At 45.5% G+C, this 21,256-nt stretch overlaps 1 pseudogene; it reads left to right on the forward strand.

The window, feature by feature from the left end:
- The first annotated feature begins 1,982 nt into the window (after nucleotides 1-1,982).
- LOC146012785 (U2 spliceosomal RNA) lies at nucleotides 1,983-2,090 on the forward strand (annotated as a pseudogene).
- The last annotated feature ends 19,166 nt before the right edge of the window (nucleotides 2,091-21,256 follow it).

The following is a 21,256-nucleotide window of genomic DNA, read 5'->3' on the forward strand; positions in this document are numbered from 1 at the left end:
CTGGTTGTTTAAAGGGGGGCGGGGGTGGTTTTCTCTCCCCCTCACACCAGAAAATGCAGGGACTAGGCTTGTGTAAAAGGGGCCAGTCCGAGAATGTCCCTGCAAGATCCTGGGACCATATTCGCTGCATTTTCTGGTATATAAGGGGTATTATTTCAAATAGCCGGGACATGCAGTGCTCTAAATACAGCCGGGCAGCCCCCTGTTCTCTGCCCGGCTGTTAATGGCTGTCATTTCTGCCTGGCGGCGACTGTCCCCCAGTTACCGCGAGCATGTATTCCCCCTTGGCAATGAGCATGTAATCCCACATGGCAATGAGCATGGAACCCCTGGCAATGAGCATGTAGGTATTCAACACTTATGTAGCATAATTTTTAATAGGCATTATGGTGTTTGGCATAATACGTAATGGAGATTATGGTGTGCGGCTTAACATGTAATGAGCATTATGGTGTAAATTTTTAATGTGCGCCTTTGGCGCGCAATGCCCCTATTTATGAAGCATATTGTGCATTATTGCTCAATCTGTTTGGTATAGTGCAGGCATGTCCAAACTATGGCCCTCCAGCTGTGAAACTACAAGTCCCATCATGCATTGCCACAGTTTTGCAATTAGGGAATGCTAAAACTATGTCAAGGCATGCTGGGACATGTAGTTTCACAACAGCTGGAGGGCCACTGTTTGGACATGCCTGGTATAGTGTGTATTTTGGCTCAATCCATGTGGCAAAATGTGAATTTTGCCTTAATCTGTGTGGCATATCGTGAATTTTTGCTCAATCGGTGTGAATTTTGTCTCATTCCATGTGGCATAATGTGTAAGAAGCAAGTACAGTATAAGGGGTTACTATTGTGTTGCATGATTTGTATAAGGGGTATATGGTGTGGTAAACTTAGGTTACCACATAAAAGGTGCTGACATACTGTCTACCAAGTTTCGGCTTTCAGTATTTTTTTATGACTGGAGTGCCGCCTCACCCCTCAAGTATCTTAGGACATCGGCGTCCTGCGGGTGCACCTTTGGAGTGCACCCGCCAATATATCTCCCTGCATTTTTCTTATGCCAGCCCCCTGCGTTTTCCAGGCATATATAATTATTTGAAAGTATTTACACAAATAGAGACACCCATGAGCTGACCACCCAACCAGAACACTGGTAACGTCCCCCACATTATTAGATGCTGGCCGCAACCCCTATTATTGCGCATAATAGGCCCTTGATAATTTTCAGTTCCAGGCCCATTTAGACCTTAATCTGGCTCTGACCCACTCAGTGACTGCACACAGGCCCTTTCCTCTATGATTACACCCCTGCATTAGACCTATATCAATGTAAATAACATCACTTCTACTATATATATTGGTGTCTCATAAACCCCTTTACCATAAATGATGACACAGCTGTTCTCAATAACCCCTTAATCCTTAAAATCTACAGAAAAGAAAAATCATTAATATCATGAGATATAAGAATGAACTGAAAATTCAATCAAATCCTCCTATACAGAGAAAAATTAGTAAGAGTAGGATAATGTTTTATCTACAGGAGTCCATTTGCCTGGAAGTAGGCATTGTATGTATGTTGTTACAGAGACCTGGATTAAACGCACCATATGAAACAACTAAACAACAAATCCCAAGAGGACCTGAGCAAACTTAAAACTTGGTATGATGTAATGATCCAACCCTTAGATAAAGGGGGGGATATTGTAGATTGGACCAAAGAGAAAAATATGCCTGAAGCCACGAACCAGCTATGAAACATATATTGTTATGTACAACTGATTTCCAACCCCACTGAAAATGTTAAAATTACCTGGTAATCATAAACAGAGCATACTGTATTCCTAAAGCAGAGAAAAAAAGAAGTCTCCATCAGAGAGAGCGATTGGGTCCAGGATCAGGGATCAATAGGAAAGATGAGTCAATTCATAGGGAAAGATGAGCCAATTCATGATATTTGTGGGAAAGTCCCTTTTTTGGGGGCTTCTCGGCCTTTTGGCTAAGATCAAGTGTAGTATCTGTTCTTATCAGTTGGGTCTGGACCGCCCCCCTGGCAGAGAATAGAGAAAGGTTGGACTAAACCACCTTGCTACTGAGCTGAGGAACGGGAATGCCTCATGCTCTGGGCGGGTGCAAAGTCTCACTGAGTATCTTCATCCTGCCGTAGGGGGGGTGCACACCCTCCTACTGGTAGGGAGGGGAGAAGCATCGGGCCTAGTAGATGGGGCTCTTGTTCGGGGGTCTATAGCCTCCGAGGGAGAGTCACTCGAAAAGCCTGGTCTAGTATCCAATCCCAGGAAGACGGGAAAAGCTGGGACCGAGTAGATTGCTCTCTGGTCCGGGGGTAACATGTCGCCCTCGGCCAGGGAGACAGCGAAAAGCCCAGCCCAGTACTCAATCCCTGGGAGAGGAGAAACGTCGGGACTGAGTAGGTGTTTTCTTCTCCTTCGGTTGGTCTATTCGGCCGCTGCGGGGGAGACTCATCGAAAAGCCCGGTGGAGTATCCATTCCCATGCCGGGGGGCCGGAAAGGGCCTGCTGGTGAGGCGGAGAAACACTTGGTCGGACGCTGACTGGCTGGCTGCTTGGAGTCCGAGGCTGCACTGTGCCCCCGGGGAAACTCGGGGGTGCCGAACATGCACGGGTGATCCCAAAAATCACCATGCACTAGTATGGCACTAGCACTGCGCACTTTCCCTCTAGGTATGCGCTTCACGTCCTTACCTCGTCCTTTTGGATGGGGTAGGACAATTTTTCACACCCCCACCCTGGCCTTCTGGCTAGGGTCCTTTATTATTTATTTCTCTTCCCCCTCTCACGTTTGTCACTTTTCACGTTCCTTGTATTTTTTTGTAGTTTGTCACGTTTTTTTGGGTAGTGTGGTCGACCCTTCTGGGCCTTCCATTTCCCCAATGTGCCGAAGCTCTCGCCTTTTGGGGAGAGCTTCGGTCCCCCCGAGGACGACCCCGAGCCGCAAGGCGGAGGGAAGTCCACTGCGGGTTCCTCCAAACCACGGGGTGCGGAGGACCCACCGTCCTAACCCTTTCGGGGGTTGAGGAATGAGGGTCTCTCTGAGCTTCGGCGAAGAGGACCCACCGTTCCCTATTTTCCCCTCTTTAGCCTTATGGTTGAGAGGGGTTAGGGGAAAAACGGGGCCCTGTCTCTTCGGAGACGGACCCACTCGATCGCACGGCCTCCTTTGCACGTGTTTAGGCACAGCACTGGTGGTGGGGAGCACACCTCGGGCTCCTGAGTTTTTTCAAACTCAGTCCCTTTTTTGGGGGGACTGTCCTGTTGTCCAACCTGTGGACAGCAGTGTCCTGCAGTGAGTTGGTTCCCCCAGACAGAGAGACTGGGGGAATGCCAGAAGCTCACAGAGCACTAGCCATGCCCTCACAGTGTTGGTAGAGGGGAACATGATTCGCAATACTGGCATTGCTGCAAGGCCACACCCACTGTGTTTGGAGTGCCGATTGTTTTCAGACTTTTTTTCAGAGTCCCAATTCTTGATTTCTAAAATTTGGTAAGAATTTAAGACATTTTGTCACATAGCTATCCTATGCCGAAAACACTATGGACATATTCTGCAGCATTTTACAGAAAATATCAGTCCCTGCCTCAGTGGAGTGTATGGTATATGTTCCCTACCAATTAATGCACACTTTTTTGTGCACCATTAAAACTGGACATTGACCGTGATGACATCAATGACACAAGTCTGGTGAGTGCTGTTTTCCCCTAGGGGAGATTATATATATATATATATATATATATATATATATATATATATATATATATATATATATATATATATATATATATATATATATATATATTAGATAGATATATAGATACAGAAGTACCAACACACTCGCCATTCCTACGAATGGGGTGCAAACATCACCCACACTTCCCAGGTTGGGGTGCAGTGGCCTGTGACCACACAGTCTAATAAATACAAATACAGGGGGCCCAGCACTCACTACAACAAACTAACTCACCTTAACATTCAAATAATCAATTAAATAAATAATGGGGTTTTGGTATATATATATAGAGAGAGAGAGAGAGAGAGAGAGAGAGAGTCACACACACTAACAAAAGAGAAATATCTCTTTTTAAAAATATCCACTTAAAATGCCAGTGTTACTCACATTTTGTTATATAAATTCAAATAAAAATGTGTAAAAAATACACTCTATTTCCTGAATAAGGTATTACAGGTCAGTATGATGAATAAAAAGATTTGCTTTGCAATTTAAGATGCAGACTAGAGGAGCCCGGTGCTGGTTTAAAAAAATACAAGTGGCACCTACACCTTTTGTCCCCTAAATTTTTGGAACCAAGACTGATCCAAGAGCCCATTACTGGTTCCTTAAAAACAGGGAACACCTTTACAATAGGTGATACTTTCATGGATTTTTAGAACCAACACTGGCTTAAAGAACCCAGGGTGGTTATGCTTAGGAGGGGCCCTACACCATTTTTTTATTTTTAAATCTTTTTACTTTTACACATAGGGCGGTATTCAATGAGGCTGATTCGCCATGTTTTTATGGCGATTTTGTGCTGTAAGGCAAATTTTTTTACTAAAACGGTGAATTACCCTATTCAATGACCAGATGGCGAATACATTTCAATGTTTTTTTCGCCATGATTCACCGAGTAGCAATCGCTATCTTTTTATGGTGAAGTGGAATGTGAACTTTTAAAATAAAGTGTTTTGTTTTTTACATTTGGTGTAAAAAAATCAGGAATTTTATTCTGAGGAGGGGCATGCTATTTTTATTCATGTGCTGTAAGCACATGAATATATATTTAATAAAAAAAATATATATAAATATATATATTTTTTTTTACACAGACCAGCCAGCAGGGGGCCGGAGCAGAGCTATTCATATATTCACTGCACCCGATCATTACATATGCATGATCGGGTGTAGTGAATATACCCGGTCCCCTGCTGGCACCCCTGGGGGGCAGCCTGTGCTGCCTGGCACCCGGGGAGCCCACCTCTCCCCCACAAACGTTCTGGGACAGGCAGGGAGACTTCCATCTCCCTGCCTGCCGCCGTCCTCGGGCTCCCTGCGGCATCGCCTCAGGAGTTAAAATTCGCCAGTCAGGGGCAGTGAGCCCCTGACTCGTTGAATACTGGAGCCGGCGGGGCTCCGGAACGCAGCGAGCAGTGGTGAATGTGCAGCGAATCCTAAACAGGATTCGCTGCACGTCGTCAGTATTCTCATTGAATACTGCCCATAGAAGAATGCACGGATCTCACTGCTCCATTCAAACTTCTGCAAATTAGGTCATTTTGTCATTCATATTTTTAGTTGACTTATCAGCAAAGTTTGCTGATTTGGACGATAGTAAATTTCCGTGTTGTGCTGGTGCCTTTGGAAAGTCCGGCCAAGAGTGGCCAATTGTCTACTGATTCCTACATGTGTGTTCTACCATGATTGACTCATTGTGGGATACTCCTTATCCAGCTTTCATGGTGATTTCTGGAATAATCAATATAGGAATTACAATCATTTTTTTTCACAAATGTTTCTGTTTTCAATTTGCCCTCTTGTACATATATGGTAAGGTCTATAAAGTCGTCACTCTCAGTGCCAATAAATGGAGACTGAGGAAAATGTGGAGAGTGAAGATATTAAAGAAGGGGTAAAGTGGGAGACTTGCCTACCTTCCCTGGGGGCCAGGAGGGAGACACAATTTTTGGGAGCCACCTGGCCATTCTGCAAAGGTAGGCAAGTATCATACCTCCAAACTTCTGTCCGTATGAAATAGGGACACTCGCGCGAGCGTCCGAAAAGGGGGCGGGCGTATGCAAATGAGGGCGCGGCTTATGCTAATTAGCCGTGACCTCATTTTCATACGAGAATAGACGCTGTGCGCATGCGCACAGCGTCTATTCTACTAGATTGGGGGTCTCCCAACTGTCACCCCCCCGCAGCGGGACAATGCCTGCCGCGGGTGGGACAGCGGGACAGGACCCGAAAATCGGGACTGTCCCTCTAAAATCGTGACAGTTGGGAGGTATGAAGTATGTTATCACTGCATTCCCCTGGTGGACCCTTCTTGTCCCAGCCCAACCCTGATAATGATAACAGTTATAATGTAACTGCATAAATGTGAACTTTTCAGTTTTCTTCCATAAATACTATTTATTTCAGCCTGACTCATTATAATTACTTATGAGAGTGAGAGGGGAGTAGGCTGTTTTTAGTTGGTGTCATTTTATCTTGTTTCAGTATGGTTATTATAGGAATATTGTACACTAGAATGAATATAACAACTTACATTGCATCATCCCACAGAAAGTATAGCAGCAATTTCCAATTACTGGCACAATTCCTTAGTGCCAGAAGGGGATACGGTCGGTTGGTCGACCTAAAGATGGTTGTCAGTCATTAGGTTGAGAACACTAGGTCGACATACTGCAAGGTCGACATGGGTCTAGGTCAACATGGGACAAGGTCAACAGGTCATTAGGTCAACACAAGCATTAGGTCGACATGGTCTAGGTTGACAGTCAAAAGGTCGACAAGGGGTTTTTCACTGTTTTTTGAGCAGACATGTGCTGACAGGTGGTACTTCATGCCCTACTATCCACTAGGGTGTGGTGGGAGAATAAAATAGAGTGCCGAGTGCAGCGAGACACCGTGCCCAAAGCATGGTGAGAACAGAGAGCCATGCAAAGAGACATGGTGCACTTAATCCTGTGTCCGGTGCACTTAATCTTGTGTCCGGTGCACTTAATCCTGTTTCCATGTTGACTGTGTCAACATTTGGGTAAAAAAACGGCGAAAAACCCCATGTCGACATTTTGACTGTCAACCTAGACCATGTCGACCTAAAGCTTGTGTCGACCTAATGACCTGTCAACCTTGTCCCATGTCAAACTTGCAGTATGTCGACCTAGTGGTGTTGACTTATTGACTGTCGACCATCTTTAGGTCGACCAACCAATCCATACCCGCCAGAAGACATCCAGTGGAAAGACACTCTACAGCAGTGGTCAGGGAACTCGGTTCTCATTACCCCACGCAGTGCATGTTTTGCAGGTCTCCTCACAGAATCACAAGTGAAATAATTAACTCCATCTGCGGACCTTATAAAATGTGTCTGTGAGTAATTAGTACACCTGTGCACCTGCTGGGTTAGCAGCAAAACATGCACTGTGTGGGGTAATGAGGACTGAGTTCCCTGACCACTGCTCTACAGCCACCCAAAAATCAGGATATACCACAGTAAATGTGTGTGCTTCATTTTTCTTAATCTTATTTAAATACTGTGTCCCACACAATGAAAGTTAATTTGCACGTAGAAGCATTTTGACCGTCATATTGGCTCCTTGACTGTATAAAAGTTTTAAAAGGTTAATTTTTTGAAAGACGATATTAGATGTAAAACCATAAGAAAACTAATTACATTTGTACTTACCTACTGTCCATATCTCTGACACTGTAGTTATTCCCAGACAGAGAAAATCGCAGAATAAGGGTAAACCTTATCTGATAACTGAAAGTTTGGTAGATAGTATCAGTATAAAGCAATAAAATAAGTAAATGTAGAAATTAGTAAATACTAAAATCACTTGTAGCTGAAGGTTACTGGAGTCCTGAATCCGTCAGTGGTCTGAAAGCTGTGACAGAAGATGCCAAGTACTGTGATGTCATAGACATCTAGTGAATGAGGGTGCCAGATCAAGCTCCGACAGTGGGGATCCCGACTGCCGGTGCTCTGACAAGGGGGATCCCGACTCACAGGGGCTATTCTCCCTTGTGGGTGTCCACGACCCCCATAGAGGGAGAATAGAACCTGTGGCGAGCGCAGCAAGCCACCAGGCCCACAGCGGGGCTTCTTTGCGTTCGCCCCCTGTCAGAGCACCGGCACCGGAGATTAATATAAGCATAAATATATATATATGTGTGTGTGTGTGTGTGTGTGTAAAATACCACATGAAAAGCCTGTGTTTGTACCTCTGTACCTTACTCTGTAGGAGCCCTGACAGGTTCAGCACTGCTTCTGATTAAAAACCCTCCTAGGACGAGGCAGCTGCTGCTGTCCTCCATGGACCTGAGAAGCATATGATGAGCTCCACCAAGCAGAGCTCAGCACAAGCCTCTCAGCCCCTGACCTCTTGTGCAAAGTCTTATGGAACTTCGTCAACTCCCAGTAATGCACCGCACACTGTGTGCGTTGGCTCTTGATGCTCAGCACCATTAATCATCGTCACATTGGTAGATAGGTAAAGCTGCAACACTACCCCACTCCCATGCACAAAACCTTTGGTTAAAAAAAAACACAGGGTGCCCCTAGATAGAGGGGGGCCTAGGGGAACTGACACCGTGAGACCGCCCCCCACCAACCACCCCCGCCCCTCCCTATGGCCACCTCAAGTCACTAACCTAAAGGTGCCCATACACTTATCCAATTTGGGTCAATTTCACCCGATCACGACCAGGGCCGCCAAGAGGGGGGGTAATAATTTCCCGTGCCCAGGCTTGCTGGAGGGGCCCAGCAGGGGCCCTGGTCTGACCCCTTCCCCCTGCGTCTCTCCCAGGCAGCAGCAGCACACACGTACAACATGTGCTGTGCTGACAGCAGGCTCAGCATGAGCGTCTCACTGACAGCGTGAGAGGTCATGCTGAGCCTGCTGTCAGCACAGCACATGCTGTAGGTATGTGTTACTGCTGCTGCTGAGGGGAGGGTGACAATAACAATCCCCCCTCGACTTTAAAGTGTGTTTTTATCCTTAACATTTTGGAGACATTAATTAATCGCAGGAGGTGGTCATGCCTCCTGCAATTAGGCATACCCCCAACATTTTATCTGGGCCCGGCATACCTCTTGGCTTCCCTGATCCCGACGGATAAGGCCAAGAAATCGGCCCAAATCATATGAGTTTGACATCCCATCCGACTGGATGTGCAGTCTCGTGCGCATCGGGTGGGACACTACAGATTGGACCTGTTGCAGGCGATTTATTGCATGTAAAAAGTGCTGAATTTGAAGGGAGCCTCCCAAAGAGCTGCCAGAGGAGCACAAGGGGCAAACTGGGGCAATCTGATTCCGACTTGTCCTTAGAATAAGTCGGACTAGTGTATGAGGGCCCTAAGCCTGACATAGCTGATATCAGAGAGCAATCACTCTCATCTCTATATAATATCATTACAATACATGTACAACATACAGTATAAACAAATCAATTGGTCCAATTTAGTTTTACAGTGATATCAGGGTTTAATGGCTGGAAAACAATTCAAAAGTATTTTGATGAGAAAAGATTTGGGTACTTGTTTCCTAGCACGGCCACACCGATTTGTATTGGGGTGATCGTGTCGGAAAAATCGCGTCAGTCACATTGCATGCGACCAAATCTCATGCGATGCGATCGACCCGATTTTTACATTGAATCAAATGTGAATAGGGCCCCTGGGACCCTATTTTACATTGGATTCAATGTAAAGTAGTCCCCAGACCCCCAATTTTACCCCCTCAACGCCACCCCACGATTGACGCCAACCCGAAGTGTGGCGAGCGCAGCGAGCCCGCGAGGGGCGGCGGTATGCGTCCTCCGACCTTTTCATACCCCTACTATCCACGTCGGCATGGAGTTGAGAATATAAAGTGTGGCAAGCGCAGCGAGGCGAGCGCACGCGTATAACTTCACAGGTATACGCGTCCCCTCGCCACGCTTCGGGCTTGGTGGCTCGCTGAGCTCGCCACACTTTATATTCTCAACTCAACGCCGACGTGGATAGTAGGGGTATGAAAAGGTCGGAGGACGCGCACCGCCGCCCCTCGCAGGCTCGCTGCGCTCGCCACGCTTCGGGTTGGCGTCAATCGTGGGGTGATGCTCACAATGGGGTTGGTTAACTATGACGGGGCTATATACAATGTGAAATGGGTCATATTGGCCCATTTCACATTGTTTGCTATGTAAAATGGACTTAATCAAGTCCATCTCATCTTGTGCCATTATAATGGCACAAGACCGACGCGATGCTCCCGATTTCAATGTTAAAAATATTTTAACATTGAAGCCTACGGCAAAATCGCGTCCACCGCGTCGGTCGCGTCGCGGGCCATGTTAATGCCCGCGACCGATGCGATGCTCCCGATTTTGCCTTTGCCAGCAAAATGGACCTGATTTCAAAGGAAATCGGGTCCATCGCGTCCATCGTGTACCTTAACTTTAAGGTACACGATGGACAAGATTGTGGCCGTTCTTGGAAACAAGTACCAAGATTTGTATTTTTTTTTATAGTAAAATAGCTAATTAGAAATGAATGAAATATTCTTACAACTCATTGATTTCAAATAACTTTTTTCCTTCGTTCCTTTCCTTTAAGCAGTGGTTCACAAGCTGGGTGCCATAGCTTCCTGGGATGCCACGGGACAGTAGCCGGGTGCCATAGTTTAGTGGGCAAGGACCAAAACAAATTATTTATGGTCAATGCAATAGGAAAAAGTGTTGGTGGCTCTCAGTCATAATATATGTGAGCAAACAGAGTTGCAGCGCTGCCCACCACCACGTAACTCACCATAAGGATGACAGGTAGCACAAATTATTTAATGTAATACATTTTTCTCAATTCCTTTAAAAGAAAATTTTGGATTAGAGGTGAACAAAATGCTTCTTCTGACAATACTTATTCAGAACTCTGGTATTGACTGAACTACACCCTGATAATGGGGGGGGGAGGGGGATGATACAACATCACTTGTGAAGCAGTAGTCATTTGCTGCATAACGAACGACTTAACATCGTCCGCCACCCCACTGAATGCCCGTGCCCCCCCCCCCACATCTGGGTACACCTCCCCTCACATACGGCCATATGCACAGTTACAGTCGGCAGTGCTGCAGCCTATACTGCATCTCACACAGCCAGGGCAGAAGAAGAAGAGAGGGGACAGAGCTGCTTGGAGCCGGCAGAGGGAGGGAAAGAGACACCCAGTGGAGGGGAGACGTTGCTGCCATGGGGAAAAAGCTGCTGAACAGGGGAGGAACGGAGGCATTGGGCAGAGGGGGGACAGCGCTTCTGCAGCCAGGCAGAGGGGGGGGGGGGGCAGAGCTTCTGTAGCTGGGTGGATGGGAGTATGGAGCTCCTGCTGCCCCTGCTGCCGAGGGAGGAGAACGGTCCAGAAAGATCCATGGGAGGAGCTGTACATAGTCACGCAGGGCCATTTTGGATTTGGGAAAAATGCTGAAGCCGTGGCCGCTAACCGTTGTGAATGTTTTTGCGCAGTCTGCGGCCCAGCCACCAGTGGGGAGTGCTGCCAGGTTAAGAATAGAAAATATATATATATATATATATGGGTTAGAATACTATGTTAAAGTATTGACGGTTTGGAAGTGGTTCTATTGTAGTTCTATTGAAGTGCAAAATTCTATTTCAATCAATTTTGAGTCTATTTTGACTCTAGTAGATACCTGATGCACAAAATGGCCCATAAATCAATAGAACACTGCCTGGTAAAAATCCCCCAATAAACAAAAATCAACCTTTAGTAAATATAACCCCAGATTCATTGGCATCACTTCAGCCCCTAATCCACCCCCCCCCCCCCCCCCACCACCACCACCACCACCAACACCACCACCATCCTTCCCTCACACACACACACACACACCAGTGTCACTCCAGCTTTCCACCATATCACTCCCCTCCCATTTCACTCTATCCCCCCACCATATCACTCCAGCGGCCAGCCCACCCATGTGACTCCACCCAAGTGCTTGCAGCACTGATCCTCTTCTCTGTGCAGCTACTCTTCTCTGCAGTCTGCTGCCTGATACAATCAGCTCCTGATCTCTGTTTATAACTTCAGGCTTATTTTTCTAAATTTGACAGTTTACAGTTTTTGAACCTTTGACCCTTATTTCTCTGAGTGGAAGACATTTATCTGTTTATCTGTGAGGGGTCTTCTGTTTGTGATTTTCTTTTTCCCCAAACACCAGATGACTCATAAACATACAAAACATGGAAAGTCCATCAAATAGTTGTTCTGAATTTGTATCCCAAAGGCTGCTCTGAAATCCTGGTGTATTATGCAGCATGTGGTGTCTGGAGGTTTTGTGGTGCAGATCTTTATATATAATCCACATGGAGACATTTATTAATGTATTTATTAACAGTTATTTATATAGCGCATACATATTCCGCAGCGCTTTACAGAGAATATTTGAACATTCCCATCAGTCCCTGCCCCAGTGGAGCTTACAATCTATACTCCCTACCACATTCATTCCAGGGTAACTTTTGTTGGGAGACAATTAACCCACTTGGGGTTAATATAATCAAGTGGGTGAGCAGTAAGGCACATGGATTTAAACATAATATAGTTAGTTTATGTAACCCCTACATCACCTGGTACTTTAAGGGGGCAGGTCATTTTACAGCTAGGTTATACCCCTTTTACACCAAAATCCCTGGTCGGACCCTGGTCTTTGAACACGGGAGTTTCCAGGGTTAAACCCAGCTTCATACCCCATTTACACAGCACTGTGACCCAGGTCAGACCCAGGTCTGCACCGTTTACACTGAACCTGGGTCAGCCCTGCTGTTCCCTATGGATGACATTAAAAATGTCCATTTTAGGACCAATAAACTGCCATCCAACCTTCCCTCAAATATTTTAAATAAAAATTAAAAGACCTGACAAGTTAGCATTGAAAAATGTTGGTTTGTTTACTTTGTAAAATATTTTTCAAAAAGTTTTATTCAGTGCTCAAGCACACATAGCGGTATAAAAGTGTAGTATCACCTAGGTGCTCTCCCCAGCCCCTTCCCCTGCAGCAGCAGACCGAATCTCCCATGTGCTCCCCCCAGCCCTCCCCCCCCCCCAAAAAAAAAATATAAATGATACTGCATCCAATTATGAATTCTGTGTGCACTGCCCATATCCTTCCTGGCTGCTGTCTTTTGCCACTGCAGCGCACTTGGGAAAGGCATCCAGCACTTCTGGTATCCTTTCAGCACTACCTGGATGTCCCAACCTGGGTTGGGACCATTTACACCGCCTACGACCCAGGTCCAACCAGTGTTCAACCCTGGTCAGGACCTGGGTAGGAGACCAGTGTTACTGGACCTGGGTTGGCGCCTTTTACACCAACGCTGACCTGGGTCCGACCTGGGTCCAACCTGGGTTATTCCTTGGTGTAAAAGGGGTATTAGTCTTACCAATTCTAAAATGCAGTGTTTCCACCGGAATAATTTTCTCCTTTCAAGGTTGTAGAGCTTGTCCAGGTGTACTAGGGCCTCACTTGGAAATCCATGCCCAACCAATGATTGGTGACTTGTGAGGACTATCTTAAATAGACCAGGGAGTGAAAGGAAAAAGTTCCCTCCTGTAGACCTCAGTGCTGCATTGAAAGATGCAGTGTCGGATTGCCATTATGGCCATCAATCGTAATGGTTACAGCTCTTAACTAGTCTGTAAGCTGAAGCTTTCTCAGACTGGCCATCAAAACTTCAGCCAAGTCCAGGAAGCCTGCATATGCCAACACCGGAGCTTACTCAGATTGGCCAGTAAAGTGGAATAAACAAACAAATACCCAAATGGGTAAATCAGGCGCAACTTACTAAATATCTGTAAAGTGCCGTCTACACTGTGCACATTTGCAATGTTAACTGTTCTGCCATCGTTCGTACACCCCAATGCAACATATTGTTTGTGAGCGGCCTATGTCACCCTCGTGACAAACCATATTTTCACATTACACAGTGAGCAGGGACAACTTGTAGTTAGGGATTTCTGACTTTTTGAAGCTGTCACCTTGCAGAATAAGATGTCTGATTTTTGCCTAGTCTGTATTCATTCCATGTCATGTTCTACATATCAACATCAACTGTAGAACGGACTTACACATTTCAGTAAACCACTTAATTTGGTTTTATATAGCTCTATCCCAGCACATGTAACCTGTAACATCTTAAACCCCCTTTGAACATCATCATAGTAATTATAGTAACAACATGTGCAGTATATTAACATTATTCACTGTTGTTACTTAAGTGGCACATATCCCACCCAGTGGCAAAACTGAGTTCTTATCCCTCTTTAAAGCAAATGAATGATGTCAGGGGCATAGCATGCCAGTAACAGCAGTGCCAACTGGGCAGCTGTTCTCCAGCTGGTAGGGGCCATTCAGTAACCTGAAACCAGGAGTAAGATTATTAGCAACTGGAGTGATAAAGTCTGACAGAATTACAATGGTCACTTTATGGCAGCTAAGCAGAGAGAAAGTTTATTGTAGTATTCACTCACATAATACATATAGTCAGAATATACAGAGGAGGTGTTTCCCAGCAAATAATCAGGATCCAGATCACTTAGGGCCAGATGTATCAAGCTTCAAAAGCCAGCCAATCAGCTCCTGCCTGACATTTTTCAAACACAGTCTTTGGCATGGCAGATAGGAGCTGATTGGCTAGCTGTTTATCACTCTCCATTTTATCACTTTTGAAGCTTAGTACATCTGGCCCTAATTCACCTAAATACAGGGGTTATTCAGACCTGATCGCTGTTATGCGAATTTGTGAGGTGATCAATTACTGAATTAATGCACATGTGTATGGAGTGTAATGCGCACGGCCAAACAGCGACAGAAATCAGCAATGACTCTATTTGCAACCCCCTTGAAACTTGACTGACAAAGTAGCCAGCGTTTGGGGGTAGTTACCAACCACTTTCTGGGAGTGTCCGGAAAAACACAGACGTGGCCAGTCATATTCAGGGAGGGTGTGTGACGTCAGCATGGGCCTCATTCAGCCTGATTCTGTCGCAGACTTGTGGAAGAATCAGAGTTACATTTGCACAGACTGAGAAAATCATTAGTGGTGACTTAGTTGCATTTTGGATTTGCAGCTGGCCCCCTCTCTGCGATATTTTTGCAAGTCATTTGCAAGCTTTCACAGGGTAGATTTTCACTCTGCCTGGGTGGCTATCTGATTGCAGGGCTCTGGAAATTCATATAGCACTGCAGTGATCAGGTCTGAATCAGTCCAACAATTCGAAGGTGAGATTGGTAAGAGCAGGATCGAAGAGGAGGAGGATGCAGTTGTCAAAAAGGGAGCTGGTGGGACACATTTAATGGGTTACAGGTAGAGATGTGCACCGGCCACTTTTCGGGTTTTGGGTTCTGATTACCTTGAGGTTTGGGTTCTAATGGGTTTTGCCAAAACACCACCTAAGTGTTTTGTGTTTGGATTTCTTGGGTTTTGGGTTCTGATTTTTTTGTTAAAAAAGCATAAAAACTGCTAAAATCGCAGAATTTTTTTTTTTTTTGCTTCTTTGCTATATTAACCTCAATAACATTCATTTCCACTCATTTACAGTCTATTCTGAACAGCTCACACCTTACAATATTGTTTTTAGGGCAAAAGGTTGCACCGAGGTAGCTGGATAACTATGATAAGCCACACAAGTGTGCGGCACAAACACTAGACTGATATGGCACACTTAGCATACCCTCTAGGCTGATACTGCACACCTAGAATTACCCCTGGACTGATATGGCACAGGTAGCATCACCCCTGGACTGATACGGCACATTTAGCATCACCCCTGGACTGATATGGCACACTTAGCATCCCCCCTAGTCTGATATGGCACACCTAGCATCACCCCTGGACTGATATGGCACAGGTAGCATCAATCCTGGACTGATACGGCACATTTAGCATCACCCCTGGACTGATATGGCACACTTAGCATCCCCCCTAGTCTGATACGGCACATCTAGCATCACCCCTGGACTAATATGGCACGCTTAGCATCACCCCTGGACTAATACAGCACACTTGGCAGCACCCCATGAATTATACGGCAGACTTGGCTTACCCCAGGAATTATACGGCACAGATGGTGGCACCCCTGACCTGATACAGCACACATGGAATTATGCGGCACCCCTGGACTGTTACGGCACACATGGCGGCAGGCATGGAATTATACGGCAGACAAATTCCTGCAGTAAAAATAAAAATGTGTATTCTTTTAATTATAAAAAAGAGCAGCACACCTTACTTAGCAACACCCCATGAATTATACAGAACTCTTGGCTCACCCCTGGACTACAGCGCATTTAACAGCCCTTGCAGTAAAAAAAAAAACACCTTAATTTTATTTTCATTAAAAAAAAGGGCAGCTCCCCTGGTCTGATATGGGACACATGGGGCAACCCTGGAATTATACGGCACACATGCGGGCACCCCAGGACTGATACAGGACACATGGGGGCACCCCTGGACAAATACAGCACACATGTGGGCACCCCTGGATGGATACAGCACACATGTGGGCACCCCTGGACTGATAGTACTGGTAGCCAGTGGAAACAGCAGATTGGAATTATATATTGCAATAAATACTGGTAGCCAGTGGCAACAGACTGGAATTATATACTGCGATAAATACTGGTAGCCAGTGGAAACAGCAGACTGGATTTATATACTGTGATAAATAATACTGGTAGCCAGCGGCAACAGCAGACTAGAATTATATACTGCAATAAATAAAATACTGGTAGCCACTGCCAGTGGCAACAGCAAACTGGAATTATATACTGTGATAGGTACTGATAGCCAGGGGCAACAGCACACTGGAATTATATACTGCAATAGGTACTGGTAGGCACTAGCCAGTGGCAACAGCAGAGAGCAGACTGCAGCAGACACTAGGCAGTGCAGGGCAGGCAGTGGCACTAGCAGCACCAGTGGACTATCACACTGTGACTGACTATACAGGAGCAGACTCAGCAGAGGCAGGCCCCAGCACAAAGGAGAGACAGAACACAGCACTAGTCATCCTTGCAATGGTGATGTCTTGATCACTGAGCAGAGACACAGTACACAGCAGCACAGGCCCCAGCAGAGACCACACACAGCAGCAGCACACCCTTCCCTTCTCCGAGATTGGAGTGAAGATGGCGGCGCGAGGTTGCGGAATTTAAGTGTTCCGTGATCTCGCGAGAATCCGACGCCGGGCGATGACGTTTTGCCCGTGCGCCCGGATTCGAGTAAGGCGGGAAACGCCGAGCGCTGCTCGTATCCGGGCCCGGATTGATGACGTCCATGCTGGCTCGGATCTGAGGAATCCGAGCCCGCACATCTCTAGTTACAGGTTTAAAAAAAATATATATATATAGCCAAAAACAATTTACTTATTTAGCAAGTGTGAAGTATAGCAAATAGAAGTAATCATGAAAATAATGACATGGAATAATAATGATATTGGTGTAACAACCGGTATAGTAGAGGGCAAACCAGTGTCACCTTTTTGTGTTTTTTTTTTTTTTTAATTAGTTAAAACCTTCTCTCTTTTTTTTTTGCCTTTAAATGAAACACCGCTTTAACATGCAGGCTGACTGAATTGTCCGGTCAGAAAGAGAGACTGAGTCTGCGGAGAGTTGAAAATGATATAAATGGAGGAAGACAGTGAGGGTGATATGTTAGGGTTGGTTATATGGTATGAATAGTAATGACAGTGAGGGTTATGGAAGTCGAGTTACACACACGCCATTTTAGGATAGTATGGCCGCCATTTTGGTTCGCAGAGTTGCGCAAATAAAGTTTCCATACCCGAGTATGTGTGACAAAGTGGACCAGAAGAGTAGCCATACTATCACACATAAATTCATAATAACACTGACACTGAATAAAATATAGTTAAAGGTTTAGAACGCCACACATAGCTTAGTTAGCCCTGCATACATCTGTCTGTATCATGTTTAGTACCGTTCCGTTCCGTTTCTTATGCGTAGTATTCCGGTCATTGCGAATATTTCACAATATACACGGCTCGACAGTTATGGACATAATCCATATTCCAGGGACAGTTTCTGTTGAAAGAATGTAACAAAGGAATCTAGATGAAACCAGTTCTTATCACTGCTGACGCCGAAACCACCAAACAAAGGACTCTTAAAGTTCACTCCCCTGGACCTAGCCAAACCAGGTGTATCATCTTACCCCCCAATCACAGCTGACCTGACATACGACCTCTGACCAATGAGAACGGCCTTTGACCTCCCCTTTCTGACCCTATAAGATAGGCGACCCAGAGCAGCCAAAGTCTCTTCGGCACATCTACCTTTCCCTGACTGTCTACCGGACTATAGTTCAGCCCTGAACGATAGTGAGCTCTGACCGGACTGCGCTTCGCATATTTAATGAGACGGGTAACGGTTGCATTCACGGTATTTATTCTTATTGTATTGTTGGCTGGTTGTGTCTTGTATCTGTATTCTTTCCCCTTAGCAGAGCCTGTTTAGTATTCATTGTTAGCATATTGTATCACTTGTTAAACCTGTATTTTCTATTCCTGTAACCCCCCTTTTGTCCATTAGGGACTTAAATACAACTTTTTTATGGAGTTCTTATCTCCTTACTTCTATACTGTGGTTTGTGTCTGTTATTCGCATTTAGCGATAAAGGTATATTACGGACACTGTCCTTAAAGGTATATTCGCAGATTAGAGACAAATTACTGCGAAGGAATCTCTTATTAAGGTATTGGTTCTTGGTGTACAATATACAATCAAAGGTACGCTACGCTGCGCTACGTTTTGTTCGCATGTAGTTAGGTATAAAGGGTACGCAGGTTGCGGACTTATTACGTAACCTGCGCTTTTCACTTATTGTTTCTCTGGTCATATTTAATCGCCATTAACAATTGAGGGCTCGTCCGTCCGCTCCACATTCCAGAACTCAGTACCAGGCGTGCGACCCGACCTATACCAGCAAAAGGGTGGAAGTATTTATTTGTTTCCATTGCTGGATAGGCCGAGTCCGCGGCGGTGCGGGGTTCGGGAAGTGCTAGCGCTGAACCCGGAGTACAATAAGTGAAAGCCACGTGTTTTTAAAACATATATTAAGTGTTTAGTAAACTGTACTTCTGCCTGCCACAAGTAGTTTAACGGGGTATAGTGTTTTGAGTTGCTTGTTCATTATAGTATATGTACCACGTGCGATAAGGTTCGCACACGTGGAGTCTGTGTTTATTATAGTACATAGAGGATCCCCTCTGTGCAAAACTATAACTTTTATTGTTAGTACTGCAAAACCAGGGACTCCGACACGTGGCGACAAGCCCTGGGCCTTTTGCAGTAACGTAAAGCGTCTATTGTGTATTACGCAAGGTGCGCGCGCACGTGCCCATATCGGGAAAGTTTCGCATCTTTGTACGTGATTTACGGATTAAGTGCGGGATTTATTTCGCATCTTGATACGTAACTTTCGGACGGAGTTAAGGGATTTATTCCACATTTAGGCGCAATTACTGCGTATAGCGAAACCCGAGCGCAACCTTGCAAATACACTATAGAACACGTGGGTGGCCGATTCATCGGCGGCCTGTGAGCAACGCACGTACACACGTGGCTGTTCATTGGTACTGCACATGCAGCACACATAGGAACTCAAAGGTGAACAGTATTGAACCACTAGCCTTATTTAAAACAGTATAGTAATATACTGTGGATGGGGCGGTGATTTAATAAAGAGAAAATAAGTTTTTTTTTCTTTTGTTCATTTTCTCATAAGCAAGCAACTCAAGCATTATTTTAATAGATTCCTATAGCGTATTATAAGGGATTTATACCTGCATAAGTATCTAGTGAAAAGCTACCAGCCTGGGAAGATTTTCTGTACAGAAATATTTCAAATATATGCATAAGACCAAGGTGTAACCAGCGCCCAGTGTGAAAAATAACTGAGGCGAACGGGTGTGTGACGGCACGACTCAAGCGCAGTGTAGTCCAGTGTAGGACAGTCCAGTTAGGACAGGGTTCACGTGACGACGTGCCCATAGGAACTGCCCCTTCAGTGGAACTAAATTCCGCTAGGAGGGTACAAGAAGATACATCGGAACCCAGTTGTTTCCGATTAGCTACTTTAGAAATCCAGTTTTTGGGGGTATAGGAAAACAAGTTTGTTATACCCTGGAAAAATTGTGCCGCACCAAGCAAGTTGGCTAGAAGTTCGCTGCTAGTTGAAAGACTTGGTGATTGAGTATCGTACCTCGTATCCTTCGCACCTGCTTGACTGTGGGATGTTCTAGGAAGCTGTAGAAGTGAGTGTTTGGGGAGCTCTCAGACAATTAATAACCCACCGATATCTATTAAGCTGTGAACGTTTATTCCTGTAATTATGGGTAATAACGGGTCACGCTGTGATAACGTGCATGTTAGGGAGGAAGCAAGCCGGCCAAAAGGATCGGCTGCTTTTATTATGTGCTGTAAGCACGGTGAACTCGCAGTTGTTTACCAAAATAAATGGAGAAAAATGACACATGGCAGCAAGTTAGAATTTCCCAGTGTTGGTAGCTTCGATCCAGAAATCTTATCAGCAGTAAAAGATGAAATATGCCTACTCTCCAGTCGTAAGGAGAGAGTGAAGCATATAGATATTCTTAAATTGTGGCAGAAGGAAGGACAGGAACAATGGGGAACCAGAGGTCTGGCAATACTTGACGCAATCAGCCACAATAAAAATGCAACCGCTGCCACAATAGAATCAGCTCCCCCACCCCCATATGTGCCGAAGGGGTTAATGACTCATAAGAAAGACATGAGTAATAATGTATCCATTGCTAACTTGTACCCTGTTTTTACCCCCTATAAGCAAGATCCAGATCCAGAAGGGAGATGCCTGACATCAGCCATCCCTTGCGAAGCTAGCAGAAAGGAGAGAGAGGCTGAGACAGCCCAAGCTGCTGCTGCCATTCTGGTCGATGAGATGGCTGATGCCAGGTACACGATTGGAGACACAGGTAAGTACACACAACACAACACAGAGATAGTTGCTCCTGGGATGTTGTCCAATGGTGCAGGGGGGATACAGATCCACCCTCTGCACACAGTGGAACCTCCTTGTGGACGGGGAGACGGGGATGAGGTAATGCCTGTAAAGGATAGTGACATGCACAATACATGGACACGATTGGAACGTCATTCAATCATCAAAAATTTCCCTGATCCCAGCAAAGATCTGGCAAAGTGTCAGAAATTTGTAAGGGAGCGAGGAAATTCAGATGAGCCCACCAATAAGGATTGGCGATACATGTTGAGAGCTTGCCTCCCTTCACACATAGATGTCCAGAAGTTCATTCGAGACAGTGGTGTGGAGGGCGATAAGATTTTAACTGAACAGGGCAACCAGGAAAATATACGCCTAATAAATATACAATTGGGTGTATATTTCCCAGCGACAGTTGCAAATACCCTAGGGTTCACCATCA

This window comes from Crinia signifera, chromosome 6 (genome assembly GCF_055691185.1).
Source record: "Crinia signifera chromosome 6, ASM5569118v1, whole genome shotgun sequence".
Classification (NCBI taxonomy): domain Eukaryota; kingdom Metazoa; phylum Chordata; class Amphibia; order Anura; family Myobatrachidae; genus Crinia; species Crinia signifera.